Here is a 14970-nt window from a genome sequence, read left to right as displayed (position 1 = left end):
AGTAAGTTATTAAGTATGCACTAATTTTTAGTCTAATTATAATTTGTTGGTACAACGAGTTGATTTTGAATAGTATTGTGAGTGCACACATAATTCAAAAGCGTTATTCATAGCTTTGTTAACCGATGAACCGAATATTTGGACAGGCGGTTCGTCATTTCTAGAAATGCGAAGCGCTGAGCTTCAATGTTATACTTTTACGTACAATATATTAAATAAAATGTGTACTGAAATTTTAGGTTCGATTTGCGAATTTCATAGTATTTTACTGTATGGTAAAAATATGATTTTATTGTTAGTTGAACGGTGATTTATTCTCAAGTTTTCTGAGACACCAATGCAAGGTTTACTGTACTTATTTTGCATTTGGTTCGATGCACAAAATTCCATCAGGTAAATATTAGTGGCACAGAAATATCAACAAAAATTTTGTACACACCATTTTCAAAAAAAAAAAAAAACTTTATTTTGTACATTTCAAATAACGCTTCAAGTCCAAAATATACTTCAGACACTGTAATACTCGCCTAACTAACGTAAACTGCAAGCACTGTAAATTACGTGCTTAGGAGCTCATTTCTCATAAACTAGAAAATACTTAGTTCATAAATTTATTTGCAATGTTTAGTTACTGTAATATTTCATAACTTTATTAGGACAACCAAAATATTTTCATATTGTGTTTTTATAATAAACATTTATTTACTATATACCTTTATAATACCTTACATGTTAAGTATCCTGACTCCATGGATTACGCAAGATAAGGGAAATGATTACATTATTCATAAATATTGCATCAGCCTGGCGACGAGTATGGGAACGCTGAATCGGCTCAACGTGACCTGCAGTTGCGACAAACAACGGAATCAAGTTCACGGCATTTTTACCTCACTTTCTGTTCTCACATCGAACACGATTGTCATGTAATATTAATTTTTATAAATTGTAATTGTAATAAATAAATTAGTTGTAATAATTTCGGTTTTTTTTGCAACTTGTCTGTCGGACTGACATAATTGGCGCAGTCGGTAGGATCCTCGAGTTATCCTAGTGGTTATCAAGCCCGTTCGAGGACCCGAATCTACACGTCGTGACCTTCAGCAAGCGTATCCAGCCATCGATACAGCGAGGAAGCCGAAATGAAATTCATGTGAGTACATTAAATTCTTTTTAGTGGATTGCTCACTCCTAATTTTAAGTCCTGTGTTATATAATATCCTTCCAAGATTTTCCATCCACGAGAATCACGGAGCGTTAGGTTAGAGAATAGGGTTAGTAATAGGAATAGCGTTCAAGATTTTAATAGGAAAATTAGTTTAAATAATTCAAAAGGGGAAATGGCTGACTTAGATCGCATTTTTAACGCTCTTAGATTAGTACCCGAGTTTGATGGGAATGTCAATGTGCTAACTAGGTTCATACATTTATGTGATCAACTAGTAGCAGAATTCGTTACAAACCAAGATCCACCCAATAGACTTTCCGAGATTGCTCTTATTAATGGAATATTAAATAAAGTAACTGGCGCCGCGGCCCGATTGATCAATTCGAACGGAATCCCAGCAAATTGGGCGGGCATACGAAAATCTCTCGTCAATAACTTCTCTGATCAACGCGACGAAACCGCGTTATATAATGATTTAGCTTTACTATCACAGGGGTCCGACGGCCCTCAGGAATTCTACGAAAAATGCCAAAATTTATATAGTACGATAATGACCTACGTTTCACTGCACGAAAATGTAGAAACTACAGTACAGGCAAAAAGGGAACTTTATAAAAAATTAACCTTACAAGCTTTTGTACGTGGTCTTAGAGACCCACTAGGTTCACGAATTAGATGTATGCGACCGGAGAGTATCGAGAAAGCCTTAGAGTTCGTCCACGAGGAACAAAACGTCGTATATTTACAGCAACGTAATAGTCAATTACCTGATAAGAAAACAGCACCGATACCTCAAATGATGCCTCAAAAACCCGTACAAAGTTATAGCATACCGCAGTTTAAGCCATTCAGTTTCAATATGCCCGGGCCATCTAAGAACTCGTTCGTACAACCAATGGTTCCGCAAGGACCCCCACAATGGCGACCTAATTTTAATAATCAAAATCCGACGGGTCCAACACGTACTCAACAAATATTTCGCGCTCCTCCTCCTAATTATAATCCGAATAATGCGTTCAGATTTACACCGCGTAGCGCTGCACCCCAATTTGGTTATCAACATCCAAAGCCTATGAGTGGTGTTAGTCATTTTGTACCGAAACAATTACCACCTAGTAGTGCGTTAAGAGATGACTGGAATAAATCGGGTAACCCTTCTCATAGCAATTATATCAAAAATAATCAAATAAATTTTAATGATTGCACTAACTATTATGATTATAACGATTATTACTCTGATTATTACTCTTACTACGAACCTAGCGAATATTATATTGATAATTATAATGATATTGAATATGATCAAAGCTATCACCCGCAACTCGAAATGGATAGTATTCCCTCTAATAACGACGGACCAGCCACTATAAAAGAGGATTTTCGGGATGTTCAAAAGTTAGAAAAACCAAAATAGAAGTTAATCTTCAAACACAGCGCCAACTACCATACTTGCAAATTAAAAATCCTCCTTTAAAGCTGCTGATAGACACAGGCGCTAATCAATCTTTTATCAGTCCTAAAGCAGTCGAAACTTATTTTAGTAACGTAAAATTAAACTACGATCCGTTTGAAGTCTGTAACGTACACGCAGTATCACGTAGTAATTATTCGATAACCTTACCTTGTTTCTCGGAATTAAACGATAGCGACTACGTTACACTATTTGTCTATAATTTTCATGATTATTTTGATGGGTTGATAGGATCCGATTTGTTAGATAAGTGGGAAGCTACCATTGATTTTAAGACTAAATCGTTAATAACGAAAAACGCGTCGAATAACATACGAATTTATGACTCGCGAAACGCTAACTTGTATGAAGATATCATACCCGCTAGTTCCTCTAAATTAGTCAGGTTACCGATTAATACCCAAGATGGCGAAGTCATTATTCCGGAACAGGTTATATCTAATTGCCACATAAGTGAATGTTTAACTACCGTAAAAAATCAAAGAGGTATATTGGAAATTCATAATCCTAGTCGCAGCGATGTTATTTTCTCCATGAACCGCCCCGTATGTGCGCAGCTTTATAATGTTGAGTGCATGCGTACCGAACATGCGTCTCAGCGCGTTAAAGAAGTATTATCGCGATTACGTACTAATCATTTGAATGAAGAAGAGCGCGTTAACCTAGAATTGCTATGCGAGCGTTATGCAGATGTATTTTATTTAGAAGGGGAAAATTTAACCTTTACTAATAAAATTAAACATTCGATTAAAACCACTGACGAAACCCCTATATATACAAAAAGTTATCGGTATCCCTTTGTACATAGGCAAGAGGTTCGAGATCAAATTAGCAAAATGTTAGAACAAGGAATCATTAGACCTTCAGAATCTGCATGGAGCTCACCTATTTGGGTTGTCCCTAAAAAGGTGGATGCCTCAGGCAAGACTAAATGGCGACTAGTAGTAGATTTTCGGAAGTTAAATGAGAAAACCCTGGACGATAAGTATCCCATACCAAACATTGCTGATATTTTAGATAAATTAGGTAATTGTCATTATTTTTCGACTCTAGATCTAGCGAGTGGTTTTTATCAGGTCGAGATGAACCCCTCAGATATACCAAAAACAGCTTTTACAGTAGAACATGGCCATTTCGAATTCTTAAGAATGCCCATGGGTTTGAAAAATAGTCCATCTACTTTCCAACGTGTTATGGACAACGTCCTCAGAGATTTACAGAACACGATATGTTTAGTGTATCTCGATGACGTCATCGTATTTTCTACGTCATTACAGGAACACATGGTAAATTTAGAAAAAGTATTTAAGCGATTACGCGAATCAAACTTCAAAATTCAAATGGATAAATCAGAATTTCTTAAACTCGAAACAGCTTATTTAGGACATGTTATTAGTAAAGATGGTATCAAGCCAAATCCAGACAAAATATTTGCTATTAAAAATTACCCACTTCCGAAAACCCCTACTGAAATTAAAAGATTTTTAGGCCTTCTTGGTTACTATAGGAAGTTCATCCCAGATTTCGCTAAGGTAACAAAACCCATGACACAATGTCTAAAGAAAGGATCCAAAATTACAATGGATCAAGATTATATTCAATGTTTCGAAAAATGTAAGATGCTCTTAACTAATGACCCTATATTAAAATATCCCGACTTCACCAAAGAATTTATATTAACTACGGACGCGTCTAACCTAGCTATAGGAGCCGTATTGTCACAGGGAACTATAGGTGCGGATAAGCCTATCGCTTATGCCTCGAGGACTTTGAATAGTAGCGAAATCAACTATAGCACCATCGAGAAGGAACTCCTTGCGATCGTATGGGCTACAAAATATTTTAGACCTTATCTATTCGGTAGAAAATTTAAAATTGTGACTGACCATAGACCCTTGCAATGGGTAATGAATATTAAAGAGCCCAATTCGCGTCTTACTCGATGGCGACTTAAGTTAAGTGAATTTGATTTTTCAGTAGTCTATAAGCAAGGGAAGTGTAACACTAATGCTGATGCACTATCCCGCATTGAACTACACAACGAAGAGATTAGTTCCGTAATAGCTAACCCCACTGAAAAATCACCTTCGCTAATGGTTAACTCAGATACTGATACAGTTCATACAGACTCTGAAAATCCTATATTAGAAATACCTATATCTGACTTTCCACTTAATAAATATCATAAGCAAATAGTTCTAACGGTAGTTGACGATATAAAAAGTCGTCCTTCATTTTCCAAGCTTTTTGAGTCACATATAAGGACACATATTCAAATTTCTAAAAGTAACCTTGAAGAGGATGTCGTAAACGCAATAAAAGAATATGTCAATCCGAAAGTAAAGACAGGCATCCTCATAAACCCCCCTTTAGCTATGTATGATATTATCCCCGTAATTCAAAATAAATTTAAAAGTGCCTCTATGGATTTAGTTTTAACAAAAGTAGAATTAGAAAATATTAAAGATTACCTTAAGCAACAGGAAATAATTCGTAATTACCACGAAGGAAAAACAAACCACCGTGGAATTAACGAGTGTTACTTATCCTTATCCAACAAATACTATTGGCCTAAAATGAAAGAGCACATAGCAAAATACATAAATGAATGTAATATTTGTGGCCAGGCTAAATATGATAGAAATCCCATAAAACAAAGATTTCACATCGTGCCACCACCAACTAGGCCTTTTGAAATCGTACATCTCGATTTACTAAGTGTTGAGTCGCAAAAATATCTTACAATTATAGACGCTTTTTCAAAATATGCTCAAGCATACTTTTTAAAAGATTCGACAGCCATCAGTGTCATACAGGCTCTTTTAAATTTTAGCACGCATCACGGGCTGCCCATGACTATTGTGACGGACAGAGGTCCTGAATTTACGAATCAACTTTTCTTGGAGTTTATTAAAATACACAAAATTCAACATCATAAAATATTAGCATCTACACCCAACGAGAACGGTATGGTGGAAAGATTACATTCAACATTATTGGAACACCTACGCATTTTAAAATTAGAAAATCACGGTGAATCTGTTATAAACTTAATGCCTTATGCAATTTTAGGATATAATAGCTCTATTCATAGTTTTACGAAGTGCCGACCCTTAGATATAATTACTGGTCATCTAGATCCTCGCAATCCTTTAGATATAAACTTATCGGAAAATATATTACAGTTATATACACAAGAACACCGCAATAAAATGCAAAAAGTCTTCGAAATGATCAATGAATTTTCTCTTCATGACCGTACTCGTATAACGGAAAATATAAATAAAGACAGGGAACCCGAAGAAGAGTACTCCCCAGATCAACGTATATTTGTACGGAACCCAATGGCCAACCGTCAAAAATTAGCCCCGAGATATACAAGTGACACAGTCTTAGCTGACCTGCCAATACACATTTATACTAAAAAGAGACGGGGGCCAGTTGCTAAGTCTCGGTTGAAGCGAGTCCCTAATAGTAGTCGGTTGTTACAGGATTGTCCTTCTGATCCTGAGCCCAGTACGAGCGGAAGACATAACTCTGAATAATTTGGATAGCGGACCCGGAATCTTACCCTTCTTGTTAGGAAAAACAAAAATCATTTCTCATTATCATTCTTTCATTCAACCCGTTAACCTAGATATTATTCGTAGTAATGTTAATTTAGTAAAGAACCAGTTAGATAATATTTCGCCTCAGTTTCATAATAAAACTCTTTCTTTATATCAGCCTCACATCGAATATCTGTATAGTAAGGTTAAAGAGTTATCCGATCAAGTAGAACTGTTTCAATCTCATCGCGCTAAACGAGCCCTAATCGATGGGTTAGGTTCGGTAATAAAAAGCATATCTGGAAATTTAGATTATACCGACGCGATTCGCTATGATAATGCTATTAGGTCTTTACAAGAAAACGAGAATAAAATTGTTACGGAATTAAATAATCGTGTTAGTTTAAATAAACATTGGATGTCAGAAAATTCAGAAATTTTAAATAAATTGACTCAAAATCAAAATAAAATTAGAGAAGTTGTCGATGAAATTATGTTAAATAATGTAAAAAGCGAGAAAGATTTAGTTAAATATGCCCACTTAGCTCAATATCTTATAATGCTAGCAGATAACATTGACTCCCTATCAAATGAATTACTAAGATTAGAAAATTTATTAGCATTTATACGTGCCAAAAGCACACATTTTCTTATGTTTAAGTTAGAAGTATTTCATAGAATGATAGAACAATTAAATGCACTCTATAGCAGAGAACAAACACTGAATATTAGTTTTAGAGAATATTTCGATATCGTTAAGTTAGGTTACTATTATAACAATCAAAATTTGGTGTTAGTATTTAAGCTCCCAGTCGTGTTTCCTACTACTTATAACCTCTACAAACTATCCATAGTCCCGAATAAAAATAATAAAACATTAATCCCATCCTATCCCTTCCTAGCAATTCACGATAAAGATTTTATGTACATAGAGGCAGAATGCCCGAAGTCCGGCCAGTACTATCTTTGCGAGGATAGCATCAATCGACACTACAAGAGCCAAGGCGACTGTATCCATCGTCTAATAACTACGCAACAAATCGACGAATCATGCCAATACACTACTACCGAGCTGAAGACTGAAGCTGTAGAAGTACTCGACGACCGCCACTACGTAGCAAGCTTCCCTGTACCCACGAAGATCCGCATGTCCTGTACTGAAACTCAATATAATACTATAAAAGGCAGTTACCTCATTATAATTCCAAAAGGATGTATCGTACAAACGCCGGATCTAACACTAACGAACAAGGACGACCGACTGAAAGGGCAAGTTTTGAAAATAATGAACATCCCCTTTGCAAACAGAACCATCGAAAACTTCGAAACTCGAAGACTGACACTCAACTCCGCAGATCTTCACAGCCTCCATGTCGCTGCTAAAGAAATATCTATGGAAGCACCGCTGACTCTAAATAACGTCGATCTGCATAGCGTATACTATACTATAACGCCGCTATACTTAGTACTATTAGGTGCAAGTGTACTGGGTATCGCCTTCATATTACGAAAGTACGCGAAGCAGCGCTCATCAGAAGTTACAATTGAACGTGCGAATGGCGAGATGGAACGAGGCAACGTCTATGCAGAGATTGCTACTAATACGAATTCGACTCTACCTGGATTATCAGCGCTATTCTCAAATCAATCTGCGAATAGTCGCTGATCTTTGGGAGGGAGATGTTAAGTATCCTGACTCCATGGATTACGCAAGATAAGGGAAATGATTACATTATTCATAAATATTGCATCAGCCTGGCGACGAGTATGGGAACGCTGAATCGGCTCAACGTGACCTGCAGTTGCGACAAACAACGGAATCAAGTTCACGGCATTTTTACCTCACTTTCTGTTCTCACATCGAACACGATTGTCATGTAATATTAATTTTTATAAATTGTAATTGTAATAAATAAATTAGTTGTAATAATTTCGGTTTTTTTTGCAACTTGTCTGTCGGACTGACATAATTTACATGTACATATATTATTTAGTCAACAAAGAATTACGACAAACAAAAAACTCTAAAAGTAATATCATTAATTATATTAAATTTATCTATCTATATCTATTTAGATTTAATAGTTTAGGAATTTCATTTTGAATAAGATAGCAGATAAGCTTTGTAATTTATTATTTGGAATACGATTAGGTATGTTTAATTCCATGTTTTTGGTAGATCAGATCAAATACTTAAAAACTCATCATAATTTAGGTCTTAGCGTTTTTCTAGTGTACCTACCTGTAGATGCATCCTGTTCCAGGGGACAATAGCAGACTCTTTTTAACATATATATGAGAGAAGTGTTTCCCTATAAGAGGAAAGAGATTACCTAATCTTCTATATGCCGATAACACTGTCCTTCTGACAACATCCATGCTTCCATGATATGTGGGAGCTATCCTAGAGACACGAGTTAGAAAGCGGCAACATTGGACTCACAGTGAACAGGGTGAAAACCAAAGTGATGATAGTAAATCATGATGATGGTGGATCGACCCGGCTAGCTTACAAATGTCACCTGTAACACACCGGATATTAATATAATAATAATAATAAAGACGTTTATTCACCAAGCATAAAAAAACAAAAGTTTTCTTAAAATCTAATTTACAGAGGTTTTAGAAAAATGCTGGTAAAAAGGTCGTAGACTCAGCTTATAGCTGCTTTTCAGTCCGCACCTTTACAAATGCTGCCAGCACAGGACGTTACATATATAGCATTAACAAAGTATATGAAAATAGTCTTAAATAAAAACTAGGATTAATAAATGAAGTATGTTGCCGAAGGTACAAGTAGACAAATTGGCGAGCCACGTGAGACACACTATACGCTTATAATGAAGTCATAGTTAATTAATTATTTTAATATCGTTGACCATTACATGTATTTATCTCCCAAATCTGTAATGACGGCAGCTGTGTTTCCGAGATAAAAAGGCGAATCGGGATGGCTAAATATGCAATGATGAATGAATTGGTATCGAAATTAAGCATTGATTTTTACCCAACTCCGAATAAAACACATTTGTCTACTATATGCTAACAACGCATACTTTCCTGTTTGAGATACACAATGCCCAGAGATGATGAAAACCTGGAAAAGCTGACTTTCGTAGGGAACACTGAGTGTAAAAGATCTCGCAGTCCTTCTGCAGGACCGATCAAATAAAAGACTCGACGATCCCCAATTTTTGTCGGAAAAGACTTGGACAGGAACCGGTGGAGACAGGTCATCATCCGAATCAGATGCAATCCTGATGCTGACCACGATTCTCAGATATGAGGGACTGACTCCAGTGAGAAAGTGTACCCACCAGAATGTATCTATAATATATTTAAATCTATAGTATATATATAAAAATTTCGTGTCAGGATGTATGTTCTAGATAAATTCCGAAACTACTGAAGCAATTATTATCAAATTTTGTAAGCGTCTGTGATTTAATTCAACTTGAGAGATGGGTAGTTTTTATCTCAATTGGATCCGGTAGGTGGCGCTGCTATCGGTATGTAAGCAATCAAATTTGGTAGCCATTTTCTGGACAGGAGAACGTTTGCTGAGTCCGCTAGTGTAGATATATTTTTTAGACAATTACTTTTAGACACATATTTTTTTTCTATACTTAGATAATCTTGTTACAGAAAAATAAAGACCTACTTTTAAATTCCCATGCATACAAAGCTACATATGAGATATATTCTTGTTGGCACTTTTTTTTTTATTAAAACAAAAATACGTACATGTATGTAAATTTTTATGATTAAGAGAATTGTTATTACTAAAATTGTTTCATTCCTACTTTCATTTTCTTAAAATTCTAGAAATTTTCTTTATTTTCAAGTGACATCAATACAATAATGAAACTAGGTAAAGGTCTTAAAATACTCAGTCTTGATTTTTTTTATCAAGTCTTCTATGTTATTTTTAATATTCGAATGATCATAGTCAACTTTGCTGTCATATAAATTTATTTATTTTAATTAAAAAAAAGCCATATAAATGGGACACCACATTACAATCTTACCTATAAGATTATAAGTTCAAGTAGAAGCTTTTTATGTGAAACTTAATTTTTTTTCTATTTTATCATCATAGCAGACATAGCGTATCAGTGATTCATACACTGAAAACTGTAACAGAGTAAGGAACAGCGTAGCAGGTACAAGGTAGAGTTCCATTTATAACTTATTTATTCATCCCATTAGTATCTTTTGGGTTTAGTGCTTTTTAACTATGGACCGAATTTCAATTTTCTGTTACGAAAGTAATCAAATTCTCATAGTACTAATTATATTTTTCAATTAGAGTTATTAGCATTTGAATTTTATCATGTGACAAATCATATATATTATATAATGCTAATTACCGCTTCTATCTAAAATTATAGTGGTTTTAAAACGGTTTATTTTAAACTTTTTTTGCCTAAGTAAAAGAATACCTACTCCAACCCTCGCTTCTGCCTCAGTAGGCAGAAATTATATGCTACGCTCAAAATAATGTAGCGTAAAAATATTCTGTAACACATTATTTTCGTATTTTATTGTTATTGTATCCAAATAAAATTCAGAGACATATTATATTTATAAATTATAGCGTTTCACAATATGACTAGTTCCTTAAAGGACTATACTTTGAGAAGTAAGATAAAGTATTTTAATATTTATATTAAATGTTTTAATTAGGACATTATGTTCCGTCCTTCAACCTTAGTGTTGTCTTTACCTTAGACTTTTTTAAGAGGCCAAACATTTTTAGACCATTTTAAGATGTAAGAAAAAAATATGAACTATAATATATAAGTTAACAAGTGTAAAAAGAAAAAGAGGTAAACATATTTTCAAAGTTTTTTCAAAGAATCAAAAGGTATTTAATTATAGGACAAACCTTTTCTGAAATTTTTTGAGATTCCGACGTCTTAAAAATCTGCAAAACTAAAGCAAATATGTAACCTGAACTTGTCTAGGCAAAATCTTTCAAAAACTTAAATAAAACCAGTTTAATTTATCGCTATCTACCTTATGTTTTGATATAACTCGATTGTTATACTCGTATTTTAGATTCAATCGCAAACGAAAAAAAATGACTACATTATGTACATCGACAAGTAATACAATGTAGGTTGACGAAAAAATAGCCAATTAAATATGCGTTATCAAACATTACTCAAAAAGTAGTCATCAGATCTCGATCAAATTTGAATGGGACCACAAGACAAGCATCAGCTTTCGATTAAAAATATATCAAAATCGGTCCATCCAGTTAAAAGTTCGTAGGTAACACACATAAAAAAGTACAGTCGAATCAAAAACCTCCTTCTTTTTTGAAAGTCGGTTAAAAAGAATATTGCGTCCATATTACAGAATGTGCATATTGTACAGTAGGGATATTTGTACTTAAAAATTATTAGTTCAACATTCTCTAAGGGATATAATAATCAAAGAGACCTTCATCACTTTAAACCTTAAACATCTTTAAATATATCCCGATTATATTAAACATTTTGTTCATTTACTAATATCTAATAACTTTTTTATGCTTATTATTTTTGACTTATGTGTATTATGTCAAAACATAAGTAAAACAGTCAGAGGCTGTAGAAAATTCAATTTAATTTATTTCTTATGAAAATTAAATAAGAAATTGGTCCGCTTCATTATTATTATTTGAAGAAGTAATTTAAGTGAAAAAATGTTCTTATATTTTAATAAATGAAATTCGAATTAAAAGTTTTAAATGAAGAACTTTACAAATCGAAATACATTAACTCAACGTTCTCTGTTATATCCACTTGATTGAAAGTTGGAACTCCTTATAAGTTAGTAACTTCTAACAAGATTACTGTCGTTCATTTCTTTGTTACATGTTTGCTTGAAGCTTGAACATACAAAAATGCCATATAATTTGTGAATTTACATTAAATAATAATAATGTTATAAAAGGAGAAAGGTTTCACCGAATGGGTTGACGTGTTGGTGAGCAAAGGCTCATAAGATGGTTTTTCCGTATAAAAATTAGGTAAATGTAACTATTTTAAAATATATGTTTAGTTTTAATCTACTTTAGCAAAATCAAAAGGGAAAGTTACTTTATTTATTGATGTACTAGATCACTGCTACGGTTCATATAAGTGTCTAACCTCGAGGTTTGTATAACAGAGCTGAAGAGAATTAGAAAATATTTCTTACACCAAGTTTATACAAAATAGTTTGCGAGTCAATGTAAGTCTTATGAGAGTAATTGAGATTTATTATATGGACTTTAGGTTGACCAGATTCGTTTCAGTAACGTAAAAAAGCTTGCTTATTAACGTTAACGTTGCGTTAATAGTGATCTTGATTGAGTTGATAAAATCCCTTAAATATAATTCATTATATTATAGCGGACACTAGTAGCGCACAGTAGGAAATATCCTGCTCAAAATATGCAGCAGTTCGAACGGGCAAGTATTTCGACCTTACAGAAGATCACAGCTAAATAATACAGCTTTCAAGCAATGATTTGTTCCTGTGATGAGTAAGATGACCAGAGCTCCTGGGGGATATTAAGGTTAGCAACGTGCTTGCGATGCATCTGTGGTGTTGCAGGCGTCTATAAGCTACGGAAACCGCTTACCATTTTTTGAACCGTACGTTTGTTTTCGCATTCAGTTATAAAAAAAAGAGCGGTAAATAATAAATAAATAAACGCTTCACACTCAACGGCTCTAAAAGGATTTTCTTCTGTGTCGGAGATCCGGAAACACAAACACACTAAACAAGCACAAACGCTCAGATCACGACAAACATCTATATAGCCAATAGAAATGTCGTGAGCGGGGATGGAACCAGACCACTAAGGGATCCAATCTTTCACCATTTCAATGAATTTATTAAACCAAGGAAATCGTTACGTTAAACTCGTAACACCTTTAAATCTTTACGTAAAACCTTTAAAAAGAAATACAATTAAACTTCTTTAATCAATTATGTAAAATAATTATTTTGTTATTATTGTTGTAATTTCTGTTGGTAATCCTAATAAATAAATAAATAAATAAAACTCGTTATATTAAGTCACACCGTAAATAACGTAATAACGTAACCGTAACCGTTTCTAAATAAGAGCTCCATAGTGCGAAAGTCATATTGAAGAGTTAATATTGTGAGCCGTTCCCAGACGTCCAATAGACACAGATTTTGAAAAATTATACCTCTAAGGGCGTTAAATAAGGGTTGAAATTTTGTATTTATCAAATAAACCACCCGTCTGTCCGTATTTTTTTAAAACTAGAAGTATGAATTTTTTTAATTAAAAATTCAATAAAATATGCATTTTTACATTAGTAGACAATCTACCCTTAAATAGGGATTGAGAGTTTAAATGAGAAATGAATTCGTCATTTTAAGGCTGTAAACATCATATTTTAGTTCTGGTCTACAAATTAAAAAAAAAGTGAAAACGTGTATTACTTTTTGTGAAAATTCTAACATTAAATGGGTGAAATAGGACACGAAATTTATGTGGGAATCCGTTATTTCTGGTGTAGAAGCTTTAATTTTTTTTTCATAGACGTTTGTTCATTACTGAAATTGAGGGGAAATCACTCCCATCAAAATCATTGACATTTCGTATCGTGCGTCTGATTTTTTCATAAATATGTATATTTTACCCTTTATTTTAGACCCGGTTAGGTATTGGTTAAAAATAAAAAAAATAAATAATCGAATCTATTTTTTAAGGTCTTGATGTAATTTTTACGCTTCAATATATTATTTAAAACGTATTTCTGTTATATAACAGAACGGTTTAGAAGCATGATATTTTATTTTTAGTGTATCGATTGCATATAACATAAATAAGTATCTCAGCGTTTACGGAAGTTCTGGATGGTAAAATAGATTAGTTCGTATTATTGAAATAACCTAAAAATGGCTTGATCCGCTAAATCGAAATTTGTGACATGATGGTACATCTTTCCATAGCTTAATTGGCTAGAGCGCCGACACGGTCAGTCGGAGACGCAGGTTCGATCCTCGCTGGAGCGGTCAATTTTTGATATGACTATTCCATGAAGGTTGAGAGCGAGCTTTGCGTCTGGTTTGAGTCTGGTCGTTCTAACGCACGAAAGGCGAACCATAAATGTGATACAAAGAGGTCATGAATTGTTGTAATATAATGATTATACACGACTTTAGCCTCTCTATGAAAATATTATCAATTTCTATCGAGTGAAGCCGCGGGTAACTGTTAGTATTTTAGATATTTTTTTCAAACTTTGAAAAATAAATGCATACTATATTTAGCTGAAGTATGTATTTAAAATAGGCGTACTAACAACTCCGTACAAGCACAATATTGCACTAGTAAAACTTTGTGAAGTTTTCGGTATAAAGCATATTGTTCCCAGGCGTCTACTACTTGTCTTATGTATGCAACTTTTTGAAATAAGTTCGTATTGCGACTTTGAAGCCAATTTAATGTCTTTTTTTAACCGACTTCCAAAAAAGGAGGAGGTTCTCAATTCGACTGTATTTTTTTTTTTTATGTATGTTACATCAGAACTTTTGACCGTGTGGACCGATTTCGACAAATGTTTTTTTAATCGAAAGGTGGTGTGTGTCAATTGGTCCCATTTAAATTTATTGAGATCTAACAACTACTTTTCGAGTTATATCTAATAATGCGTTTTTACTTGACGCTTTTTTCGTCGACCTACGTTGTATTATACCGCATAGCTTTCTACTGGATTTACCGATTTCGATAATTCTTTTTTTGTTGGATAGGAGATATCCCTAGTTTA

The sequence above is a fragment of the Melitaea cinxia genome, chromosome 1 (assembly GCF_905220565.1).
Source record: "Melitaea cinxia chromosome 1, ilMelCinx1.1, whole genome shotgun sequence".
NCBI lineage: Eukaryota > Metazoa > Arthropoda > Insecta > Lepidoptera > Nymphalidae > Melitaea > Melitaea cinxia.
This window is presented reverse-complemented; position numbering follows the sequence as displayed.